The sequence below is a fragment of the Grammomys surdaster genome, unplaced genomic scaffold, assembly GCF_004785775.1.
Source record: "Grammomys surdaster isolate TR1022 unplaced genomic scaffold, NIH_TR_1.0 98, whole genome shotgun sequence".
Lineage (NCBI taxonomy): Eukaryota > Metazoa > Chordata > Mammalia > Rodentia > Muridae > Grammomys > Grammomys surdaster.
In genome coordinates, this window is record NW_021604577.1 from 9,378,657 (window position 1) to 9,406,148 (window position 27,492).

Sequence of the window (27,492 nt, forward strand, 5' to 3'; positions counted from 1 at the left end):
GGCCTCTGAAGGGTTATGGGTCTGCTCTGCTCGGCCACAGGGCTCAGCCGCTTGGGGAGGCAGGACTCGGAGAATTGACTGCTTACCCTTTCAGGGTCTCCGGGACATCTAGGCTACCTTTCACAGTCCACTGCCCCACAGGCCTGCCCCCAACCCTGGCATAATTGTGTCTATATTGTCACTTGTTTTATTGGTTCTTCTCAACTATAAGCCTCAAATGTAAATGTGGGATAATTAATACATAGTGTCAGTGCAAATTTGATTTTTGCATAAGAACTTTCCCAAAGGAGAAAAACATCAGAAAGGAAGACTATCAAAACATTCAGTTTCACAATGTTATCAATTTCAGGTTTTCTCCTTGAAACTCAGGAGATACTGAGCCCTCCCAGACTGACATCAGACTTGACATTTTTCTCTCAGAAACAAAGGTACTTAAGGTTCTCACACACACATGATGGGATGGTTCATCCCACTAAAAGTGCTAAAGGATTTAACTGTTGGAGAGGCCCAGCTTGAAACGCATCATAAACTAAAGCCATCAACAGAGGAGCCACTGCCTGCCTATTCTTTTCACTATCCTAATGGCAAAAGCTTTTGACACCCAGCAATGTGTTTAGCCATGTAACAGAAAATAACAAAATGAAGGATGAGAAAAATTGTGAGTCACCTTGCAAAGTCTCTTTGCTGAACTTGGAATGAAATTGGATAAAAATGACCACAATATAACCTGTTGAGTATGCTCTATTTTAATCTAACTTCAAGAGAGGATTAGTTGTCTTTACTCTGGAAACTTAAAAGCCTTAGGTCTATTTCCCTATGAGAGAGGTAAGACAGAAGCATACCTCTGATGTCTGCTGTCGGCATCATAATGAACATTTTATTGCGACCATTATCTGAAGCCTGTTTCAGTTTTCATTGCTGTGATGTTTACCACCCAAATATTTTATATGTAAGAAATGTGAGCTAGGGAGATGGACTGAAACTGCTAAAATTGGAAATTATCATGTTTAATGCCTCCATCAATAAGGTCGCTTGCTGCTTTCCACATTTGCTTGAAAGCTTGGGGTATGAGCAAAGAAAGCAAGCAGTACATAACCCAAGAACGCTGGTGACAGGGCAGGCAAGAACAAAAGAAGGCACAAGGGAAAGAGAGTCAGAGACAGGAACCAGAACAAAGAAAGGAGCGAAGCCTCCGGGAAAGGACAGATCACAGGAGTCAGGGACTCCAGGTTGAAAACAGGGAAAACATGATACAACTTCTGGGGACGTTCAGGCTTAACAAAAAAGAGAAATGCTAGAGACTGAGTGAGTCTCGGTTTCAAAGACCTCGGTTTTGTGGTCTTCTAGAAAGAACTTTGAGACGGCAGGATAAAACGGTTCATGGAAGTGAAAGGTAAGAGGGTGAGCAGGTCGTGGAACCATGACGTTGTGTGTTATGTCATTGATGCCAGAGCTGACTCTCCCGGCACCCCTCACACCGCTGTATACCCTGTGAGCTGTGACTAATTACTCTTTTTTTTTTTCTTTTTTGGACTCTCTATTTGAGGATGTTTGTCAGAAACTGTCTTGAAAGACACAGATAGTGTCTCCCCCTAGAACCTAGAATAAGGGCAAGCAAGCTCCACTTGCCTTATAAATGTTTCAGATATAGTTCGTTAGCTCTGTGCTGCCCTTGTAGAAGCCAAAACACTGGTTCACCTGTCCCTTCGTCAGTATGAAATCACACTCCGGCTAGTGATGCTACTATATTAAACTTCTCAGTGCCTGTGATACCTTCATCAAGCAGTCATGCAACTATTTAGCTTAGGATACTTTTATCTATATTAAATATATATTTATAAATATATTCTATATAATATATTGTATAGACTCTTTATATTCCTTTCAGTTTAGACAGTAAGAATGGAATGCTAAAAATACAAACACAAACAAACAAAACAAACAAAAAAAACAAAAATTGCAAACCACAAAGCTCCATAATCACAAATAAAGCTTCACTGAAGAGATGCAGAATCTCATGACTATAATCCCAGCACCAGAAAAACAGGGTTAAGAGACTTGTGAGGTCCAAGCCAACTTGGAATACATAGTGAGACAATGTACCCCCCAAAATACCTTCATATTTGTCTGCTAGTTACATGAGCTACAGATATTTCCTTAAGCACTTGACAGTTCATTTTTACCACATCAGTGTGAACATTCACCATGTAAAATACATGAGGAAAACACAACAGATTAATTTTTTGTGTTGTAGAAAACCATAATAGAGAGAGCTGGAGGCATGGAACTGAAAAACCATTGTTATTTTTACAAAGAACCAGAGTCCAGTTCCCAGAACCAACAGCAGGCAACTCACAAACACCTGAAACTTCAATTCCACCATAAGAAACCCTCCTCTGGCCTCCATAGACACTTGCACACACATACACACATACAGGCAGTCACACATGTGCACTTAAATTAAATTCAATTATGTAATACAAAATAGAACATGGCTGACCAAGTATCAGTGGGCTGGAATGGGGGTCCTTTAGGCATATGTCAAAGATTGGCAGAGCTGACTGTATGCTACAGCTAGTTGTCTTTTGTTATTAGATATACCAGAGTGACTTCACCAATTTGCAACGGCCCAACAGTGAATGAGGATTCTTCTTTACCCACATCCTCACCAGTATTTGTTATGAGAGGATTTGTTAATGTTGGCCATTCTCATTGGGGTAAATTTGATTCTCAAAGTAATTTTAAGTTTTATTTCTCTAATTGTGAAGCACATTAAAAGCATTTCAAAATATTTCTTAGGCATTTTTATTTCTTCTGGTAACCCTATGTTCAGATCTGTAAGTCATTTTTTTAATGCATCTTTCCTCTTGATTCTTTGTTTTTTTGTATTCTTCTTATATTTTTTTTATACTCTGAATATTAATCCTCTATCGGAAGTATAGTAGGCAGAGATTTCTTTTTCTCTCAATTGATGGCTTCCTTAGCTGTATAGAAAACAAGTTTAGCTTTATGAGAGGATGTGGGTAAAAGAGGACCCTCATTAACTGTGGGTGGGATTTCAAACTAGTACAGAAACTATAGAAATCAATGTGTAGAGAATTGTCAAAGACACTAAAATTGAATCTACTACATGATCTAGCTATGCTACTTCTTGGTATATACCCAAAGAACTCAAAGTCCTACATTATAGATACCTACTCGATTGTGATCATTGCTGATCCAGTCACAATAGCTAAGGAGGTAGAAGCAATCTAAACATCTAACAAGTAGATAATGAAAATGTGGTACATATATACTATGCTATTCAGTTATTTAAAAAAACAAAAACAAACAAACAAAAAAGCAAAATGGCGCACACCTTTAATCCCAGCACTCAGGGGCAGAGGCAGGCAGATTTCTGAGTTCCAGGATAGCTTGGTCTACAAAGTGAGTTCCAGGACAGCCAGGGCTACACAGAGAAACCCTGTCTCAAAAACCAAAACAAAACAAGAAACCAAAATGAAACCGTGAACTTTGCAGGTAAATGGATGAACTAGAACAGAACATATTGAGTAAAGTGACACGTTCAGAAATAGAAATGTCACATGTTCTCTCTAACTGGAGGTTCCCAGCTCCAAATCTTCAGATGTTAATATATACCCTGGAAGAATTACGGAAACTAGGAAAGTAAAAGGGGCCATTGCTAGGGTATTGCAGGTTGGGGAGCAATAGAGAGAGTAGCAGGTATATGTGTCCTATTTGAAAACATGGTTAAAAGAGCCTATTTAAGTAAATAGAAGGAAGTAATTATAGGAGAAGGAAAGAGGGGGTAAAATAGTAAAAAATATGTCTGAAAAGTCATAAGGAATCATTCTATTAGCTGTTTATTTTTATTAAAAACCTGTAATGCGTGTTATGTATGCACCCACAGTTTAACTTAATTTTTCCCTTTTCGAGGGAACAATACTTCCACTGGACTCCAAAGACTACTTAACAAGAACCCCAATACCAGCTGTGAGAAGCCTTCTTTTGAGTTGTTGTTCAGCAGATCTTAAAAATATACAACCTATTGCTATTTGCTTTGGTTGCCTTCCACAGGTAAAATTTTCTAATGCTGAAAACACCAAGCACTTCAGAATCAGGCCCCACATGTCCCTGATCTGGAACTAACCTGAGTGCTTTCCTATGGAGGATTAGCTGGCATGGTACCAGGAGGTAACATGTAAGCTTCCAAAGGCAAGCAACAGTTCTAACCAGCTGTGGACCACAACAGTGACCAACCTGGCATAATGATCCTAAAGGTGCAGTAGTCACATGAATACAGCAAGAGAGAAATCAGACCAGGTACTGCAAACCTAGCTACCTACTAGGTGCTAGTGAAGTCATGGATCTTACAGAAGAATCTACCACTACCACTTTACTAAACCAGGATAATCCTAATCAAATATCTATAAGCACTTGTTATCATACCTACAGTTAAACATAATCCACAGCCCTCATCAAAGACACTTCTCCTTGAAGCAGAGAGGGACTATACAGAAAAATCACAAAATCAAAATGCAGAGTTGTGAAGCTCAATACCAATAGATCTAAAAAACACTGCCACACTTAAGCCTCAGGGAACAATTGTGAAACTGAGGGTGGAAAGAGTGTAAGAGCCAGAGGATCGTGCAATTCTTGTGAGATTCTGCCTTCTAGCAATGTTAGGTGCTACATCCATAACATGACTACATAAACATGAACTGAACAAGGACCACACCAATAAGCATGCTAACGTATATAAGGGAAAGCCCAAGAGGCCTCAACCCTACACAAAGATCTACAAACAATTAAGGAATTTTAAAAGTGGGAGAAATAGTATTCTTCAGGGAAGAGCACACCAATTGGTTATCTAATACCAAAAGGTCAGCCTTGAAGGCATATATGACAGAAATATTCAGACTAAGCTGGTTATATTTTAAGAAATACATATGTATATGCATACACCTACTGCATGTAACCACAATTAATGGAAAAAGAAAGCATGAATTTAGAAGAGAATGAGCGTGTATGGGAGGGTTTGGAAGGACTGAAGCAGAGATAGAAATGACACAGTTATATTATAACCTCAAAAATAAAAGAAAAACATCAGGGCTATGAAAATATTGAATAAATAAATATGTACTATTTTGAAAAAAAATAAATTATAGAAGTTGTAGGTAAATATACAAAAATAAGACATAAATTTTAAGAGGTAAACCAAAGCTAGAAAGATAAGCACTGAATGTTCTCTCTTATTTGTGGATTCTAGCTCCAAATTTCTAGGTATGAATATATAACCTGGGATAACTGAAGAAACCTGGAACGTAAAAAGGGATTATGGAGAGATGGAGGAAAATATATCTAGAGGGAAGGTTGGTGGAACATGGGTTTCTATGAAGAGGGAGTTAGGGAAAATAAACAAAGAGACTTTAACTGAGGAGGAGGAAGAAAGAAATACAAAGGAAAAAGGAAATAGAAGAGATCAATAATATTTAAGATGTTTGAGAAATATTTTGTTTAGTTAAAAATTCACATAATACATATGAAATAAATATGCATCATATATAATTATAATAATTATAATATAATATATAATATTAATGAAATTGTACTATTTAAGATGATAATGTTATCCCCAAGAACCATGGACTATCTAACAAAAGCCCCAATGCCAGGGATGGGAAGCCTCCCATCAAGTTGTTGGGTGGAAGAGTCTAAGAGACTCATAAAACAACATTGTTGGCTATTGTTATCCTTGGTTTCCTCCCAGAAGTTGAAGATAAGATCTTATTGCTAAAAACACCACACACTTCAGACTCAGGTTGTGGTGAAACGTATTTGTAACTGACCTCTGGAAAAACTCTCACATTCCTCCAGGATGTGCTATGAAACCTTCCAAGGGAAAAGAGGACCAATAATTCTTTCTAGCTGTAAAGCTTATGACCCCCAACAACAACCAGCATGGAAAGAGAGTCTAATTGAACTGTCTTGGTCTGTAGACCTTCCCATGGCTGGTGAGGTCATGAACCCTAGAGGAGATCCTACTATTGCCACTTCCCTAAACCAGTATTACTGCTAACTGCAATCTCAATTCTTATCCTTCTATCCACAGATAAGTATAGCCCTTTCTCCCAATTAAAGAAGCTTCTTTTTGCATCAGGTGGATATCATTACAAAAGGCAGAGATAGTCAAAATAAAGAGATCAACTGACCATGGGGTACCCAGCTGTCTTAGTTAGGGTTTTACTGCGTGAACAGATACCATGACTAAAGCAACTCTTATAAGGACAACATTTGATTGGGGCTTGCTTACAGGTTCAGAGGTTCAGTTCATTCTCATTAAGGCAGGAACACATCAGCATCCAGCAGACATGGTGTAGGAGAAGCTGAGACTTCTGTATCTTGTTCTGAGGACAAACAGGAGAAGACTGTCTTCCTGGAAGCTAGGATGAGGATCTTAAAAGCCCACACCCACAGTGACACACTTCTTCCAACAAGGCTACACTTACTCCAACAAAGCCTTCTAACAGTGCCTCTCCCTGGGCCAAGCATATTTGAACCATCACACCAGACTCAACTGATATATCTTCAATGTAATGCCTACATGTAAGGCTCACAGAGTATTATGGAAGAGGAGTCAGGAATATTCTAAGAGCCAGAAAATCAAGATGTCAGCTGTGCTGTAGTATGTTCTACAAATGACAGGGATACCATACCCACGCAATCTCAATGATACTGCCACCTAAACAAGACCTGCATGCCAGTGGACATGCCAACATAAATGAGAGTATTTCACAAGACCCTGTTTCTAAATGAAGAGATATAGGCATTCAGTGGCTATTGATAGAGTGGGATCAATATTCTCTAAGGAAAAACTCTTTGTGTGTGTGTGTGTGTGTGTGTGTGTGTGTGTGTGTGTGTGTGTGTGTTTCTTCTTCTTCTTTCTTTAATTTTATTTTTTTCCAAACTGCTTTTGTACCATTTCAATTTCATGCAAGTAATAAGGTCAGTTCATGGTTGAGAACAAGCAATACAATAAACACAAATAGTCAAGGAACAAGCAAGGCAATAAACAAAGTCCTGTGATCACTCCCACAATCACTGTTTCTAAGGGTTTATCAAGATGACCAAGATATCTGAGCCTACTTCCCTGTCCTAGCCTAAAGTCATATTCATACTTGAAGCCTACTTTTTTGTTCTAGCCTAAAATTTAGAATCCTGCTTGAACTTAATTCCCTGTTCTACCCTAATATTTAGATTCCTGCCTGAGTTTACTTCCTTGTCATGGCCCAATGTCAAATTCCTGCCAGAAGCCCATTTCCTTATCCTGGCCCAGTGTCAAATTTCTGCCAAGCAGCTCCAAAAAGCTCTCCACATCTCCCTAATTTTTATTTTATAAACTAGACTATGCCTGTCTTTTGATAGAATTCATATAATCCCCAGTGCTCATCCCTAAAGAAATACATATACAAGCAACACTTAATAGTCGTAACAGCTTGTATGTATATAATAATAGTGATTAAAAGGAAGAGATCATGAATTTGAGAGAGGGACAGGAAGGGTACAAAAAGAGGGTTGGAAAAGTGTGACTAGGAATGATGTAAATACAGTACACAAACCTGATATAACAAAAAGTAAAAAATAAATTTTAATAGAAAACCAGGCAACAGAATCAATCAGTTCTCCTTTATACTAGGCCTTTTTCATACAATAATGTTTTAAATAGATTGTATACAGTGTTTTGTTAATATTCAACCAGATAGAATAGATAGTACTACTGACCAGTAGTCAGATAGAATAGTGATCCATATCTTCTTATTGTTAAGTAGCATTCCATTATGGCTACACCTTAGCTTCTCTGCTTTATAGTCATGAACACGTTCTGCCTCCCTTCAGCTGTGAATGGCTCCAGCCTCCCACATGCTGTAAAGCCATTTTATGATCACACATTTTCACTTTTCCTGGGTAAATATCTACACACCTTGCCTACTCATAAGGGAAGTGTTTATTTAGCCATGGTATTCAGGAGACAGAAGTAGGAGGATTGCCAAAGTTTGAGACCAGTCTGGCCTGTATATGAGTTCCAGACCATCCAATGTTATATAGTCAAACTGACAAAAAGAAAAAAGAAAGGAAAGAAAAAGAAAAGAAAAGGAATAATTAGACCTTTCTTCAAAGAGACTGTACCATGTCTTCCTCAACAAAGCATGAAAATTGATGTTATTTTATTTCTTTGCTTGTTTTTTATATTATCAACGTTTATACTAATGGACTTGCTGGAAATTCTGTAGTTGCATATTTAATATTTTTGCATATGTTTTTAATATTTTTATCCATAACTAGAAGCATTAATGATTACAAATGGTAAAAAAAAAAAATAGAAGAATTTATGGAAAATGTTTTCTAAACACAAAGTCCCGACCCAAGTACCACACTCCCACATGACAGTCAGAGAAGCAGGTGATAAGCAAGGAGCATCATGGGTCTGAGCAGAGCCCACATCATTCTTCTGTGACTTAATAAAGAAGGAGCTTCCAACTACTGCAGATGCCTGATCCTCAGCTTCCTGCTAAGATTATGGAAGGATATGCTTAAAACTACATTAAGCACTAACCAGAGAATTATAATTGGGATATACCGTTTTGATGGAATGCAACTTGATGCCATTTGCTGTAACATAAATTTTACTTAACAAAATTACTTAGGCTTGTTTGTTTTTATTCCCACTTGAAAAATGAGAAAATCATCTCAGGAACTATGTGCTTGGCGGCATGGGCTTAGGCACATGTGATAGTGACCAACATTTCTTATAAAATAGAAAAAAATTGTTTCCATGGATCATTTCATTTAAATACATCAAAGTTCCACTTGTACATGAGGTTGGGATGTTATGATATCTGGGGTTTTTTTTTTTTTTGAGGGTTTTAACAGATGTCATAACTAGCCTCAGCTTTCCCAGCGTGTAACCAGACTCTCAAAGCCTATGAATACGTTACCCAACAAAACCCCACAAATTAAAGGCGAGCTTTGCTCGTTACAGAGCAGGCCTCTCTTTATAGCTACTCCCAGCTTTATTCTCCTTACTATATTTCAAAACTAAGACTGCTGAATTCAAAAAAATGGTTACTTCTTTAGAAGAAAGTTAAGTAAGATATATTTTCCTCATGATTAAAAATGCTTATCTTTCTATCGATGAGATTAAAGGTTGAGTCCTCTTGTGACCAGTAATGTCCTTTGTTGCATTGTTGACAGTCTGTAACTCAGACTAGAATCATTTCTACAAACTTTTAACTGTTTGCACCCCCAATAAATTAACCAGACGACACAGAATAACAAAATATTGTCACTTGGAGAAATCAGTAAAATAAAGGGTATCTATTGCTAAGGGCTAGCCACAGCATGGCTAATATAGGCTAACAACAGTTGCTTGGCTCTCTGTTCCTCCACAGACCTGCTAATGGCTGAAGGCCCTTTTATAGCTGAGATTTGAAGTTTTCCTCATGGAAATGCACACAGCACATCACCTTCCAATCCAGACCCATCACTGCTGGACAAGGACACCATCTTTAATTCAAGATACTATCTCCCGATGCAGCTCATCCAAAGAATTTTCACATTATATCCTATGAAATTAATCACTGAAGCAGCACCTAAGCAAAAGTGAAATGAGGAGCAAAACACATATTTCACCCCAATACAAAGGGACCTAATCCTTTAAGAGTAAATTGCCAGCTCATTGCTTGTTTCATAATCCATCAACAAGGTCTACAAAACAAGCTCAGTCATGCACAAATGATCACAGAAAAAAAAAGAACCTGTATAAAATGGGTCTTTGTATTAAAGGCTATCGGGAATGTCTAGGCTACCTTCACGCTCTTCAAAGAGGAAAATGGCCCAAGGCTACATCAATCAATAGTGTGAATGAAAAAAAAGAACTTGAAATAACCATTTATGAATAAATGAATTCAACTGACTGGAGATGAGGAAGTAACTTATTTAATGTTCCAAGGTCTTTACATAGGATAGTATGATCAGGTTCTGGGCACTGACATGAAAAAATTCACAAACTGTAGTTATAACAGAAAGTAAAGTGTCACCCCACCCAAGGTTAACCTTACTTTAATTTATTGATGATTTCTTTAATGCACAAGGCTAAGGTATGAGCAGCTTTAATGGAGTCAGGACTTCATAAGTAAAACACATGATGAAGCATTGGCTCTATAGAGGAAAATAAAGAAGGGAATGGATTGTAGTTGCTAAGGAAATATGATTCCTGTCCTGTTTTTCGAGGGAGAAATTTAAAGAACAATAGTGTGCAATTCACTAAGCTGAAACAATACTTTAGAACATGGTTATCAACAATTGAAACTAGATCAGTGCACAGGCTGCAAACTCTTCGGAGATCCAGGTGACACGCAATAGAACACTTGTATTCAAAGGCTCAGTGGACTTATACTTGGAGCTCAATTCACCTGAAATTTCATTCAGAATGATTCTTTGATTATACATCAAACTGCTAGTATGTTCCCCACAGAAGCCCTGGTCAGCAATTAGGGCAGTATTGCCTATAATTTAAATTATATGAGAAATAAGAATGTGATATGTTAAAATGCTATTCTTGTATGCCTCTGTTTATTTGTCTATGAGTGCATATAAATAAAAATATCAGCTCTTTTGGTGAGTTGCTAAAAATATGAGATTATCATAAAGAAGTATATGGGCTGATGAATTACAGTATATAGTTAGAAAATCTTGAGTTATTATTATTATTATTTAACATCATTATTATTTGGGAAAGGAAGCAGGTAAAGCTTTTAAAGCAAACATAATAATCCAGATAGACAGAAAGTTCTTAAGGAGACACAGGAATAATGCCAAAACGTTACTGATGTCATCTTTTGTCCTTCAAGACAGAAAAGATACCTAAACTCTTCTATTAGGACGTTCATCATTTAGCATAGAAAGAATCACTCAGGGAACTTGTTGCAATGTAGTTTCTTGGTGTTCCCTAAAGACATGTGTTGAAGGATCCCTAGCAAATGGTGCACTGGGAAACAGTAGAACATTTTAGAGGCAGATATTAGTCATTAGTCCTGGACAATAATATTGGGACCTTGACCTTTATTTTTTTCTCACTCTATGTTTCTCCCTTTCGGTTATTATTGCTATAATGAAACACCCATAACCAAAATCAAGTTGGGGGGGAGAGGTTTTTTGGCTTTCAAAACAATGGTCATGATGGAAAGAAGGACAGAAACTCAAACATGGCAGGAACCTGGAGCCAGGAGTTGATTCAGAGACCATTGTGGAGCAAAGGAGGTTGCTGCTTACTGGCTTACTCTTCATGCTTTCTCAGAATGCTTTATTGTAGAACCCAGGACCATAAGCTGATGGGTAGCACCAACACAATAAGTTGAGCCTTCCCCTATCATTAAATAAGAAAATCCCCTATATACTTTCTACAGAGGGATTGGTTGGTTGGTTGGTTGGTTGGTTGGTTGGTTAGTTGTTGTTGTTGTTGTTGTTGTTGTTGTTGTTTTGAGATTCTCTCCTCTCTAATGACTTTAGTTTGGGTCAAGTTGAAAAAAAAAAAAAAAACCTGGGAAGCACAGCCACATTGAGGTGAATAAGCTTCTTTCACCAATACTTCTGTCACAGTGTACAAGTCTGCCTCAAGCAAATCAAATGACTATGAACTAAAACATTGGAAATTCTAAGCCAAATAAACCTTTCTTCTTTATAAATTGATTATCTCAGGTATTTTGTGGCAATGCCAGAAAGTTGACCAACCCAGTAGACATAGATGAATGCTGAGATTCTGCTTTCCTAATGAGTCCCCTGGTGATGGATGACATGATCTTACTTTAAGATAAACTTGGAGTATAAGCTCTGTAAGGCAAGGTCTCTTCCCTCATTTTGTAGTCCATCAAATGTCTAGAAGGGGATGATATTTGAATCCAGGGCATCAGTTTCTACGTCTTCAACATCTGAGTGGTTTGATATTCCATTGTTCCTTGTATAGCCTTTCTAATTTTATGAGTAAATGTTATTCATTTAAAAACATTCAAATTTTTCCTCCTCTCATGCCATCTAAAGTACTACCTAACGTTCCCAGGTTCACCTCTTGTGAAATTGTTTTTCAAGACGATAACAATTTATTAACTCATAACATAATGACTGAAATTATTTTACAAAACAATTTGTGATGTATGAAAGGATCAGTTAATTAAGTCTCTTAGGATAAAAAAAAAAATGGAGTTTCTGGTTAAATACCAAAGGTAATTACCCAAGTTAAATACCCAGTCTCCTCGAATTCTACTCTGAACCAGAATATGCATAAGAATCAACCTACAAGCTATCTCTGGGACATTTCATCAAAAAATAGAAAATGGGTGTTTTCAATATGACAGTGCATAATATGGATATTGGCATAGATTATTGATGATGATCCTAAAGGATAAATATAACCAGGCAACCCACGGAGAGATGTTGTGTTCAGTAGTATAGAGGATGAGCCCTGGATTTGGACTATGCTGTCCATCATGTACACAATGTAACTGGCACAGTATTAGTACCTAACAAGAGGGTGTTTGTGCTAAATCCATTCATTAATCATTTAATATTTATAAGGTACACAGTCCTTCAACTGCTAAGTGTAGTTGCTAAGTGTTTACATTATTAAGTGGTAATATTTACTTAAATTGTGACACTATTGTAAGATATGTGATTTATTTTTATAAATACATGGCATGCATTTATGTAAAATTCTCAAGCTAACATAAAACCACTGGCCTGTGTTTCCTATCTTACTCATCACAACTCTTATCACTTTGTACTTTAGGACCATTTAGGTTTTTTCCAGTGGTTTTCCAAAGCCCAATTTCCTATATTTTCCTTTAGCTTCTATATTTTTCAGTTAAAGCACTTTGAACTTAAAGCCAGAGCTCACACAGCCTCACCAGAACAACCAGTTTCATTAAACAGAAGTAAAAAAGATGACTTAGTATTTTACATACAGTATAATATGCTGGATGTACACCTGAGCTTTTGCTGAGTTCATGTGAAAATATTTTGAGAGCTTCATGAAACAGAGTCATTTTACAAGCGCAACAAAAGGTCTTGAAAGGATTGAGATGTGTAGCATCTCAACAGAATGGAGCTCAACGGAAGACACTTCAAGTTATTGAAGTGTTTGTGCTCATTATTCTGCTTCTAAAGGCCATAACACTCATGGCCCTTCAATGTTGTTATAATCAAGATGTCCATTTCAAGGCTGAATGTTTGAAAGTTATAGAAAATGCAACATTGGCAGAGCAATTCTCATTCACCCAAGTATATGAAGCTTCACTACTGTGCATTTGTATGCAATTATATAAAGTTGTGGGGCACTCACTTTCATCAGTGGAAGTTTCAACTGACTAAGTTATGAGAATTCCTCACATTAAGAAGTTTTTGGTCCTGTGAAGGCTTGATGCCCCAGTGTAGGGGAATTCGAGGGCAGGGAGGCAGGAGTGGGTGAGTGAGTGGGGGAGCACCCTCATAGAAGCAGGAAAGGAGGGATGAAATGGGGAATTTCCAAGTGGGGTACTGGGAAAGGGGATAACATTTGAAATATAAATAAAAAATCCAATAATAATAATAATAAACAAAGTTTCTCAATACTCTTCACGTTTTAGTCCTCCAGTGTCACCACCAAAAAACCTATAGACATGACAAGTTCTGTATCATATTGTAAGAATCTAGTATCCATAACATCTGGGCTAATCTTTTCATGTGCATTCATTTTCCTTTGTTGTCTAATATTTACACATGTACTCATATAACATTCACAGGTCTAGGAGCATTGTTTCACATCTAGAACAAATAGAATTTATTACTAATGTCTCACATTTTCAACACCAAAAAGAACAATAACATCAGAATATAGGAAACTAAAGAATAAATAAGAAAAATGGAATAATGGAAGTAAAGTTTTCTTCGTTTTCATAGAAAATGAGTGAGGAAAAAAAAAGACCAAAATTCAATTTGTAAAAAGTGGAGGGATGAAATGAATCCAGCAATGTTTGGCTTCAGAGACCTCACATTTAAGAGATGAACTATGATTTATACACATGAGATGATTGTCCAGTTTTTGTTCTTTTCTTATCAGTTCTCCACTTTACTCAAGTGTAGTCAGCTTCCTTATGTTGACACCACAGTATTATCCCAGAAAGCCAGTCTGTTTCCTTATCTCTCACTCTCTGTTTTGTGTGGTATGCAGATCACTGGTGAACATTCAACCAAGGTGAAATAAATGAATGAGTTCTACTTCTTCTGTGCTTAGAAAAAATTTGGTATGATTTGGAGAAAACATAGGGTATGCAAAGAACATAGGGTTAAAACAGTATTCTTACTAGCTTTTGGTATGATAATCTTGGGAATGGCTTCAGGGCACAGGGGTGCAGGAATTTTTACTGACAGCAGGTTCTGCAGCCAGTGAACACTGCTCTCCCTCCTGAGGTTACTGTTTTGTAGCATAAGGATCATGCAGGAGTTTGGCTTCTGGCTGTATCTCTCCCAGTGAGCTTAAGCAAAATAACTGCCCTTTCTAAAATGCAATTTCCTCATTTATGATACAGAAAATAATGAAGTAATGATAATTTCCACCTGACAAGATCATTGTGAGGAATAAACAATATAATACTGACAGTTCTTAATACCTATACAAACAAAGCATAAAGTAACCACCATCTCTAATTAATACTAGTCCTCTGGTGGGGTGACTAAAAGATGGAAAAAATTTAAGAAGGGCCATGCTATGCTCAGGCGTACAGAAACAGAGAAAGATATCACTTTATAAGACACTTCAAAAGTAGAGATTTATTTTAAATAAGGCCAATGATCAACGAGTATAACCAAATATCAAATAATAGGGTATATAAACTCAACTACTTCCTGGTATAGCTGCATAAAAAAATCTTACAGGCAAAAATTTCTCACACACAAAATAGTGCATAGATGTGTGATAATCAACACAGTTGTTTCCGGGTCTCATATAAACAGTGTCTACATGGACAGTAACGGAGCTAACTTCAGGATTCTGAGCATTTGTCTAGGAAGTTCTCACCTGGGGTTTCCTTATTGTGTTACACACTAAATAATGATTTGTATTTAACTTAAGTTCATGAACCAGCTCTTAACATTGCTTATTCTACCCGGTGATTTTTAATCAGGCCAATAAATCTATGACACAAAGAAATACAGTTTGCTGTAAAGAGAGAATGCTTCTTGTAGCAATGTCCCTTAACCTTTTAAATTAACACCTGACTGTGTTGTTTCAGCCTCCCTTTTACTCCCTTTAACGCTAGCAATTACTCTTGCATGTGTGTGCTCTTCCATCCTCTCCCCTGGTATTTACACTGAGATCGTCATCTCCACCGGCTTCTACAAACATATACATTACCAAGTTCCGGCCAACATTTTGTGTCCTTGTCTCATTTACTGTGGAAATAGAATTTATATTTTTTGGCTGTGAGTTACAGTGAAAATGGGATTTGAAAATACATTTTAAAAGCTGATAAAAATTAAATTTTAATTGTGTTACATTACATCCAAAATTCTAATGTTTGCTGATTAAGTTAATATTTACTCAGCTATACCACTTTTGAAATAACCCAAACACATACATCTCTAGTTTCTAGGAGGAGGTTGCTGCTATATTCAATAATTTCCCAATGTTGGTTTCTTTTTCCTCAGAGAAGCTCAACACCTTCCATGGCTTTCTTGATTTGAATGTATAAAATTGATATCCTCCATACAGTAATATGAGTATGTTTTTTTGGAGTCAGAGTTTTAGGCAATAAAATTACAATATGCTATTAAATACTACACAAGTCAGTGATAAAATTTTAAAGGAAAATAAAATTGATATTAAACAGAAATTATTATTAATAATACCTATTAAGATGAGAATAAAATTCTGCTAATATTTCTTTATTATTTTATTGTTGGATTTTATTATTTCTTATATTAGACATCAACTTTTATAAATATATGAGATGGTAAGAAGACTATTTTTTAATTTATTTTTTATTTTCGTATATGTGTATGATAATTACATCATTCCCTCCTCTTCCCTCCAACACCTCCTGCTCTCCCTACTCTCTGCCTTTCAAATTTATGGCTTCCTTTAATTGTGTGTGTGTGTGTGTGTGTGTGTGTGTGTGTGTGTGTGTACATACATATGTATGTGTATATACTAAACAAATCTATAAACTCTGAGTCTATTTAATGTTGCTCATATTTACATAATTTTCGAATTGATCACTAGATGTTACACAACCAATTATGGGGTCTCATCTCTGGGGAAAACTAATTCTCCCTCTCTCAGCAGCCATTAATTACCTGCAGCTTTTCATGTTGGGATAGAGCCTTAATAATTTCCCCCATCTACTTGGGCATGCCTAATGATATTGTCATTGCTCTAATCTTGTTTATGAAGCCATATTGGTTTTTTTTTTTAAAATAGGATAAGGGCTATGAACTCTCTCTTCAGAAAGAAACACAAGTAAATCCACATGTATGTACACTCACAACAGTGTTTTTGGAAATTTTAAGAAAGACTAAAAAGAATTCATTTTCATTCAATGAGTTCATATTGGTAGAAAGTGGTAACATCAAGATTTCCTATATATTCTAGTTGTTCATGCAAAAGATGAATGCCTAGTGCACATACATCTCAATGAGATATGTTTCTCATTAAATGAAAAAGACACAACTAACAGGCATGAAGTACATGAATAATGCCTCATAAACAAGAGTGTCTCTGCAAAGCAAGTGACCAATGAGAGGAATGTTCATGTGGCTTCTAAGGAATTGTATCTGCAGTATCTGCATCCTAAGGGCTTGTCCTTGAGCTACATTTCAAGAACTAGCTGTAATAAAAGAGATGATAATTTTTAACAAAGAGGCTTTAATCTCCCCCTGGGGAAAAGATAACGATCAAGTAGGAAAGATTCTACTGTGCACATGTTTTTAAATAATTAAAACCAGCAATCTGCAAAGAGGCCCTGTATTCCTAATGCGGTAGATCCTCATTCAAAGGAGACGCCAGCATAACCATGAAGTAGTATTCATTTTGGTTGTGAGCAAACAGATGCCCAAGGTCACCTCCGAGTTCCACAGATTTTTAGTGTTGCCCCACTTTCCACACTGTCCCAGTGTCTTCAGAGGGCATCCACAGTGGCTTGTACCAATGTTATTGATAGCAGTATAGAAAATATTTTAAAAGATCAATAGGAACAGATGTGTACTTAATCCCTTTTAACTCTCATGACTTAATTCGCATTCTTTCCAGTTCTCCGGGTTATTTCCCATTAGTTTAATTTACCAGAAGGTGATTTGGGACAAAGAGATGATTAAACTAATCCAGGTTGAAAGACCGTGATCTCATTGTGAGTCACGGAGACTCATTCTCACAAAGGGAAAAAAAGAGACCTTCTGAAAATGACTGAGTATTTAGATGACTTTAAAGTAATCATATATGGCGAGTGTATAATGTGTAGCTGATTAGCCGGTAGTGGCCATAAATGAGGAGCACATTATTCTACTACGCATGAACTCCTTTCACAGCCTGGAGTTCTGCTTAAACATTTCTATTGATTTATATTAGTCTACCAATGGGGTATCTAAATCCTAACAATTATGTTCGGAGGCAACAGGAAAGCGGAAGGAAACAATCAAACAGAAAGTAACTATGTGGGCAGGTTCTCCTATTAATTGAACACTTATTTACTAGCAGGAACCCAAGATCTATAGCCGTCAACTAAGTAAATAAGCTATCACAGCCGAAACACAAGGATCAACACAGGTAAATGTTGAGGTTTGGTCTTTTGCTATCTATTGTAACGCTAAGTGTGACCCGGAAGACCTAGCTGTCCCAAAAACAAAAGTCCCCATGTAAGATGCTAAATGATCCTCCCCCCTCCAAGTTATTTCTGATTGGTAAATAAAGACACCAACAACTAATAGTTTGACATGAGAGACACGGGCAGAGTTTAGGTCTCATGGGCTTAGGGTCACAGGAATATGAGGAGAAAAAGAAAGTACAAGAGGGAGAAAAGGAAACTCCTAACCCATGGTGGGTTAGGAGTCAAAAGAACATGGCCCTGAGAGTTGGCTAATTGGAGTTAATTCATAACTTGGGGTTGTTGATAGGAAATAGACTTTAATAGCATGGAGGGTAGTATTTCCCCAGCTCTTGTGTTATTTAAGGCTTATTGTAAATATAAGGGTGTATATGTGTTTTATTTGGGAACTAAAGAGACAAAGGCAGGGTAGAAAACCAAGGTCAGGGTTCCTTCCAGTCGGGGCCCGGGTGCTCAGCAGATCCCGGGAGACAGCTCTGCACCCAATCTCACAGAACCCAGAGCAAGTGGGCTCCCAGGAGCTCTAACCTGAGCAGAATCTTAGGTAAAAATGAGTCACCCGTGATGTCTGCTGTTAGAAGTTCTAATCGTGATGCTGGCCTCCAGACTTATACCACTCAGACCTTTGATGGTCCATTGACAAGGACATCAAACAGCTAGAGATTGACATCACTAATCTGAAGAAATCCCTTGTTTCACTGTCTGAAGTGATCTCCAAAAATTGCAAAGGACTTTATTGGAATTGATTTACTCTTTTACCATAGAAAAGATTGTGTACAGCTCTAGACTGTGTATAGCCCTTAAAGAAGAATGTTGCTTTTACATAGACAAGACAGGGATGGTTAAAGAGAGCATGAAAAAGGTCAGAGAAGGCCCTGAGAAAAGACAGAGAGAGAAAGAGAAAGATGAGAGCTGGTCCAAGAATTGGTTTTCAACCTCTCCATAGTTGTCAACTCTACTTCCTCCCATCTTGGGACCATTAATTGGGTTATTTTTGTTTATTTCTTTTGGTCCCCAGGCCTTAAATAGGCTGACTAACTTTGTGAAACAACAGATAATTTGATAGCAAAACCTATTCAGATACGTTACTATAAGTTAGCTATGGAGGACCACGAGACTCAAGATGAGGTTGTTACTCTATCCAGGGTGTTCCCAAAACCCATCTGCACCCAACCTAAAAGAGGAGACTTCCGCACCTAGACCAAGCAGAGACAGGTCACCCAGAACCCCCTTTGACTGGCGATCTGAATTCTTGTTTAGACTGCAAGGCTAAGCACTGCAAGGGAATATAAGTAAAAGTTAAAAGTATCTCTCTGGGTTCCCTGAGGGACAAGTCTGACTGCATAGGGGTTGATGTCAAAAGTATCCCCTCTCCAGGAAAAAGACATCAGGATGAGTATGGTCCTCATACCTCACCGGACAACGATAGGAGGACCAGAGCCATTGCATGGCCCCCTTCAATTACTGGAGGTCAGGCCTCTATCCCCGCCTTCGTAAGATTAGAATTACCATGGCCCTTCTATACTTGCAGAAGGGAAGAGATGTCAGAGGCAGCCCTGCTTATACACTGAAGGCCTAAAATCAGCCATAGGCCTAAAATCAGCAACAAGCCTGACATACATGCATGCTAACACAAAGTCTTGGGTCTCTGTGGAAAAACACTGAAACAGATGGCTATAAGCTATTGTAAACAGGCAGCTTTTGTGGAAATTTACCAGCCTGAGTAGTCATAGACCTTGAAAATAGGTAGCCTTGGCAGACAATACCAACTTAGATAAGGACAAGTGAATCATAGGCAGAGTCATAGCGACCAGTCACCTGAACCTTCACCCAGCCGATACCCTGTTCTGAAAGATATCGTACTCCCCCTGAACACCCACGCTCCAGTGTCATCCCCTTCCCCATCTCCTGCCTTTTTGTGTTTATAACCCCTGTGTGAATAAACAAAAATTAAGATTTGATTATAAAAAAAAGAAAGAAAAGAAAATCAAGGCACATTAAATACTTTCTACAACAAGTAAAACTTTCCCTCAATCTCAATTGTACGTGATTTAGCCTAGAAAAGTTTAGAATTATTATATATCAGCTTCAAAACTAACAATATTTATCATGACCACTACTTACGTGTGTGGCTACATTAAAATCTAGAGCTCAGTATGTTCAGCAACTTCTGCAAGCTCTCTTGGTTTTGAAACTCTACTGAGCCGGGCAGTGGTGGCGCACGCCTTTAATCCCAGCCCTTGAGAGGCAGAGGCAGGTGGATTACGAGTTCGAGGCCAGCCTGGTCTACAGAGTGAGTTCCATGACAGCCAGGGCTACACAGAGAAACCCTGTCTCGAAAAAAAAAACAAAAAAAAAAGAAAAGAAAAGAAATTCTACTGTTTCCGGGCTGCCAGCACACCATGCCACTCCGCCTTTCTCGATGGTGTGCCTGTAACTTGTTTCCCCGGCTTCCTTTATATCACATTGTATAACCTTCAGTCCTTTTAAACTATTTCTGCTGATTCTCATTTAAAAGACCTGTGTGCTGTTTACTCTTTCCACTCCACTGTAGTCACCCTGAACTAGTTTATTCACATTTAGTCAAAGCCTTCGTGGGCTTTGTAAGACCCAGTTAATCGTTGACTGTAATGTAACACGGTCCTTTATACTTACTTGTCCTCTCAACCTGAAACTGTCATATGAGTGCTTGCCTTAATTTTCAGATATTATCATAAGTTCTTGTGATGAGAAATAAAAAAAAAGTGAACATTTTATGAATCTTGTGTATCATTGGAACGATGACTTTGACATAAGACTTGTATGGAACCAATTTTACTAGCCTAAAATAAAGCTAGATATAGACGCAAACAAAATTTACACAGGTGCCATATATGTAGAACTAAATATATTGCTGAGTAAATCATTTGACCCAAAGAAAATACCAGGAGATAAATCTCTAAAATTGGTATTGATGTCCTCCCTGCCCCTGAGTATCAAAAAATATGTATAATGTCTTATTAGGGACTAAGTAATTGTTTTGCACTATCCAAGCCTTAGAAGGCTACTATGTCAAGTGAAACAAATTAAGTTTAAGGGGATTTATTCCTGCAAACAGTTCATTCATCAGGCAGCACTCAGAACCAGAGATTCAGAGTACCCTCCCAAGCGATGTGAGAGTGCATAGGCTGACCATGGAGGCAAAGGCCAAAAATCACCTGACAGACTCTTGCTAGAAATCTGCTTATTTCAGCACAAAATAATGAGACACATGCCTTATATAGGTTTGAACTGGCATGCTGGGTATGAGTGGTTGAAACTTAGATACTTCTTGCAAAATATATTAATTTGTTCACATTCTAAGTATGGTCATGGATCTCAAAGTACAGAGACAACCTCAAGCTACTGATATCCTTCTTTCTTGGCTTAAATATAGGCAATCATTCTCAATAAGGGCTTGAAACCAAGTTCATACATCTTACAGATAACTTAGAGATAACTTAGTTATGCTCAAGTGAATTCCAAGGATCAGGCAAAGGCAGAAGGCAAGTGGATCCAGAAGGTAAAGGATGTTACTGAATGCCTCCAGTTTCACCACAAATAAGACTATAGGCCTCACTTTACCTTTATTGTTACTTGAACAACACAAGATATCTTAGGATCCCAATATTACACTATTATTGTTATGGGGAGTGCTGGTTGTTATCTAGGAATTTGCTCACTTTGTTCCTTGGCATAAAAAAATGAATAGCGTGGAATGAGAGAGGACCAAGCTTCAGAGAATGCTTTATCCCTTCAGAATAGGAGAAGCCCAAGGTTAGGAGTCCAGGAAACAGGCTTAGGTATTTTATAGGGCTTCTGAGTCCTCCTCTTTTGCTCTTGGTCCTGTTTAGATACTCATGTTGTCATGCCATAGCCCAACCCATGCCTTCCCACATTTTTTTTCTCACAATGTCTTCTAGGAACAAGAATCGTTCATCTCAGGGAGCCTGCTTTTGCCTGCTGGTCTACTAATGTTACCTTCCCTTCATCATGATGCTATGAAAAACTATGAATGCAGAAGAAAAGGTATAGAGTGTTCCAAGAGTAAATATGGGTGAGAAGTATGGGTTCCATCCTAAACAAGAGCTGAAGGATCAGAAACATGAGGAAGTCCAAGCTAGAGTTAACCATAAAGAGAAAAGATCTTGGCTGTGCCAAGAAACAAGGCAGACTAGAATGCTAGAGTCTTCACAGTAGTGAACAATAGAACATTTCCTCACATCAGAGGGAAACAAAGTCAGAATTCTGAAACTGTAGAATTAAGCCAAGCATTTAGGAATAAACTCAGAGCCTGAAGCTCTAGGGCAGTGAACTGGGCCTTCATGTCTGAGAGGGGAACAAATGGCCAGGAATCAAAGCCTAGAGCAGTAGCTCAAGAGTCAACTGAGATATATAACCTCAGATTTGGGAGGCTGAGGCAGGAGAATTACTATGAGTTCAAGGGATAGTCTGGGTTACATGGTGAATTCTAGTCCAGCTGGGGCTGTGTAGTAATATTCTGTCTCAGTAAAGCATGGCAGAAGGAACAGAGACCTGTGTACCCTTTTTAATAGGGCACTAGCCACATCTGATACCCTCATCTTGAGAGTTAGAAGTTCACCGTTCTCTTCTGTAATGGATTTTGGTGATTGTATCTAACATTTACTTTTCAGAATTAGAAATCACTGTACTTGTTCCTATAGCCCAGTATCACCCTAGACATGATCTCGTGCTTTAAAGTCAACAATCTCCAACAGAACAACAGGCCTTGATTATTAGTCCAGGGCTATCTCACCTTCTCCCAATGTTGCTAAATTGAACTATTACTTACTTAGTCCCTTTTGGAAATTTACTCAGAAATTACTTTCTTTCCTAAGTGCCTGTTTTAGGATGTGGTGGTGCACGTCCATAATACCAGCATGTAGGAAGCAGAGACAGGATGGTTCAAGAGACATTGAGGCTTTCCTAATCTATGGGATGAATTCCATAAATGATGAGAGAGAGAGAGAGAGAGAGAGAGAGAGAGAGAGAGAGAGAGAGAGAGAATTTTCTTATGCCTACATTGGCACACATATCTAAATTCAGCATCAATCATTTCTTCAGAGTTGGTTGCTTTTTCTGTGTATTCCTTACATTTATATGTTCATCTACTTTCTAGATCTTTCTGCTCTCTGTCCAACATTTTAAACCACAGAACCTCTCTTTTTGGGCAACATGACTTTTTCATTACTGTTTCATAATTATAAATATATTTGTATCTTCTTTGAGAATTCTTAGCATGTAGGAACTGTCCCCTGCCAATCTGTTGCTCCCTAAGGAGGGATACCCCATCTTTTGGTCTAGAAGAAGTGGATCCACCATCACCTAAACATTTATGTCTATGAGTGTCAAGATCTTTTTTTTACAGAAGGTAAATATGTTTGGAGACCGTTTAAGTGTTGGGCTCCGTTTGGTTTTGAACATTCAGCCCTCCGCCTCAGCTTCTTGAATACTCCACCATACCTGAGTTCAGTTTCAAGCATTCTTTAAGGTGGTATGCATTTTGTTTTAAAAATCCTCTTGAAGTACCTTGCTTAATTAAAATATAACTACATCACTGCCTCCATATCTTTTCTCTTGTGTCCACACTCCTCTCCCAAATTCATGACCTCTTCTTTAACCATTGATTTCACATATATGTATAAACAAACATATAATTACAACCTGCTGAGTCCTTTAAGTGTTCCTTGAATGTCTCTGTTTCTGAGGTTAGCCATTCAGTAGAAGATAACCAAAAAGGGGACTCACCCCTGGGGAAGATTAAGTTTCTCTCTCAATTGCCTGTAGCTCTTTATCTAAAGCTAGAGTCTGTGAAATTTCCCCATCTGTGTTAGGATGTTAACTACTGTTGGAATTGTTCAAAACTTGTTCAGAAAGCCATGTTGTCAAGATCTCATGGGGTGTACCTTTCCTGTAATAGATGGAAGGTACAGTCCCACATCATACTCCTTGGTTCTCTGGCTCTTACAATGTTCATTCCCACATACACGTTCTTCTGCAATGTTCCATGAGCTTTGGATACATGAATTATATTGTAGATATCACTTGGTACTCAGCACCTCACAGTCAGTTTTTCTCTTCATTTTCTATTTCTGTAATAGTCTCCTTTTGCTGAAAAAAAAATGTTTCTGGGGCTGGAGAGATGGTTCAGTGTTTAAGAGTACATCTCGTTCTTTCAGAGGACCCAGAGTCAATTACCAGCATCCACATGATAGCTCATAGCCATCTGCAGCTATAGTTCTAGAGTCTCTGGTACCCTCTTCAGCCCTCCAAAGGCATCATGCATGCACATGGTACACATACATTCACTCAGGCAAAACACTCATACATGTGAAATAAATCTTTAAAACATTAAAGAGAAGATTTTTGCTGCAGGGTGAAATCAGCACTCATGTTTAGACAAAAATATTAGTAATTAGATCACAGTTTAAAAGTACATTGCTTTAAGAAATCCATTGGTTAGCCATGTAGCTGGCTAGATTTATAGTACCAGATAGTATTTCCCTCCTGTCAAGCAGGTAGTGTATAGCTACTTTGCATTATTATGGCTATAATACCTGACACAAACTTAAAAGAGGAAAGAATTATTGTGTCTTGTAGTTTTATTTGTTTATATGGCTGATTGGTTGCCCGCATGCATTTGGGTAGAATATAATGGTAGCAGAAACATGTAGCAGTGTACAGCTTAATTCTTGGCATCAGTTATGTATGGCAGACACTGTTCATACCATGGCCAACTAAGAAGCAGAAAATATGACAGAAAGCAGAGATCTTGTGTAACCTTTGAAAGCCTGCCCAAAGTAACTTCACTTCCACCAGACAGTTCCCACCACATAAAAGTTCTATAGCCTGTCAAAAACAGCATCACCAGCTGGAGTACAAATGTTCAAAACATGAGCCCGTAGAGAACATTTGGAGATCAAGCCATAACCGTAGGAAGGATGAAGTTAAATTGAAAAATAATAATACAGTTTAAAATTATTATGAGAAATGTTTTCTTCCATAGCAAAACAAGTGTACTAGACAGCTCAAAGAACAATAAATCATTTCACTGCCCTTCTGTGTACCTCTTCCCTAGCAAATCATTTTGAGGAAAAAGAATGCTCTCCATGAGATGATATTATTGGATACCTGAAGAATCATTAAGAATATTGCTCTGGAGTATATTTGTAGATTTAGGAATATGTACATATACACATATATGCATGTTACAACAATTAATGAAAAGGATACCATGAGTTTTTTAAAATATTTTATTTATTTATTTATTTATTTATTTATTTATTTTATTTACATGAGCACATTGTAGTTGTCTTCAGACACACCAGAAGAGAGAATCAGATTCCATTACAGATGGTTGTGAGCCACCATGTGGTTGCTAGGAATTAAATTCAGGACCTCTAGAAGAATAGCCAGTGTTCTTGACCACTGAGCCACCTCTCCAGACCAAGGCCATGAATTTGAAGAAGAGCAAAGGCAGTTTTATGAGAGTGTTTGAAGGGAGGAAAGAGAATGGGGAAATGATGTAATTTTAATCTCATAAAAAGAAAAGAATCTTTTTAAAATGCTGCAATGTGGCAGAATTCTATCATTCCAACTAGGCTGTCCTTATTTTTCCTAAAAGTGTGAGACTTGGTGAATACCTTGCAGTTTAATGTCCTCTTACATCTTGAAGATACGGATTTGAAATGTGGAAATATACCACCTTTCAGCAATTTATCAAAGTGATTGATGAACTCGGAATTTTTGCTGTATCTTATTTTTTTATATTTCCATATTCATTGCTTGTGTTAGACAAAGAATCCCAAGCTAACTTATGTTGCGTGTTAATCCAACATGGATTAATCCTTGGAAGCTTTGAAAGTTTACCAGATCTTTCAAAGCAATGTAAAATTAATTTGAGATCAAGTCAGCACAGAGGACCAAAGCTTGGCCTGGCTAGTTACTTGGTGATTTTTCAACAATGGAAAGGCAAGGTGAGGGTGTCAGCAGTATGTGCAGATGCAGAACTCTCTGTAATGGGATGGAATGGAATAAATGAGCTACTGATCTGGAGTTTTCTGTGAACTTTTCTATTTTAACAATTTTAGTCCCCCTGTTAAAAAATACAACAAGTTATTCACATCTTTATGAAAGCAGTCAAGAAAGACCTTATGGAAAATGATAATTTTCTATATAGTTGCCTACTATGAACTTCTCGCTTATAAGATTACCCTGATACCTTGTTAGAAGCATTAAAAAAGTAAAATTTCTCCAAAAAGTCCTTAGCTACTTATAAATGACTATCTATGCAAACAATTTATTTTCAAAAGGTATTTACTCTTACAATACTTGCTGCAGCTCTTGGAATTCAGTCATCCCATGCTCTCTGTGGTTCACTCTGTTGGACTAACAGTTGTCATTGTGAAGGAAAGTCTAGATAAAATGTCATGAAGTTACTAAGCACTTCATAGTTGACCAGTTTTATCTATTTATATATTTTACAATACAGCAGTTGTTTTATAGTTTGACATCCAATTTATAACTAGAAATACTGAATAGTATTTCTAGGACCACAGTAGTATTCTGCCCAGACAAAAATCCAGCTTTACTTTGGAAGTTATTAGGTACTTCTAAGTTGGTCCTCAACAAATTCCAGAAGTAAATGCCTGGTGAACATCAGAAGCCCAAGAACTAGATTCCGATGCCCTTGTTAAGTCACCTTCCAACCAGAGCTTGCTTTGTAGACAACTACCAATCACAGCCATTTCAGAGATGTAACATTTAAGTACAATTCAACTGTTGCCTGAGCAAACAAAGCCATGTCTTTGACTCCACTTACCTTTTCATTAGCTTCAAATTAAAAGTATTCTTCAGGTTAAAGAGTCACACTACCTGTAAATGTTACATAAACATAACAAAAAAAATCTGATTCATTCAAATATGTCTTTCATTAATTTTCATCTTATTACCTACAAAGGGGACAATTTTTTGTTAGAACATTTTTCATAACACATCTCAGTAAAAACTGGGGTCATATAGCAGCATGTTGGCCAAGAAAATCATAGGCTATTAGAGTTATCAAATGTAGGCATAGAGGGTAGATTATTGGTCATCATTATCTAAAGAGTAGGTATTTTCAACAATAAACAGAAAAGCTTATTGTTGGCTGCAATCACCATGATTATAGACATAAATCTCGGCTAAAAACAAATTTCAAGCCTGAGTAATATGGCCTTGGTATTTCTCATCCACTTGAATTCATCTGTTGAAATTCTATTCCCCACAACACTAAAAGTAAGGCCTTGGAAAGTGAGTAGGTCATAGGGGTAGCCTAAAAGGGACACCTTTCTCTTCTATCAAAATAAGAAACAGCTAGACACAGGAGGTGGGTCCTGGCCAGGCACCAAGTCCACAGACAGCTCGACTTTTGGTTTCCTAGTCTGTCATCCTGTAAGAAATAACCTCTTATATAGTTTATAAGACATGAGGTCCATGGTATTCATTTATAGTAGTTCAAACAGACCAAGTCATATACTTACAGTCCTCTCAAAGTTGAGTCAGATCA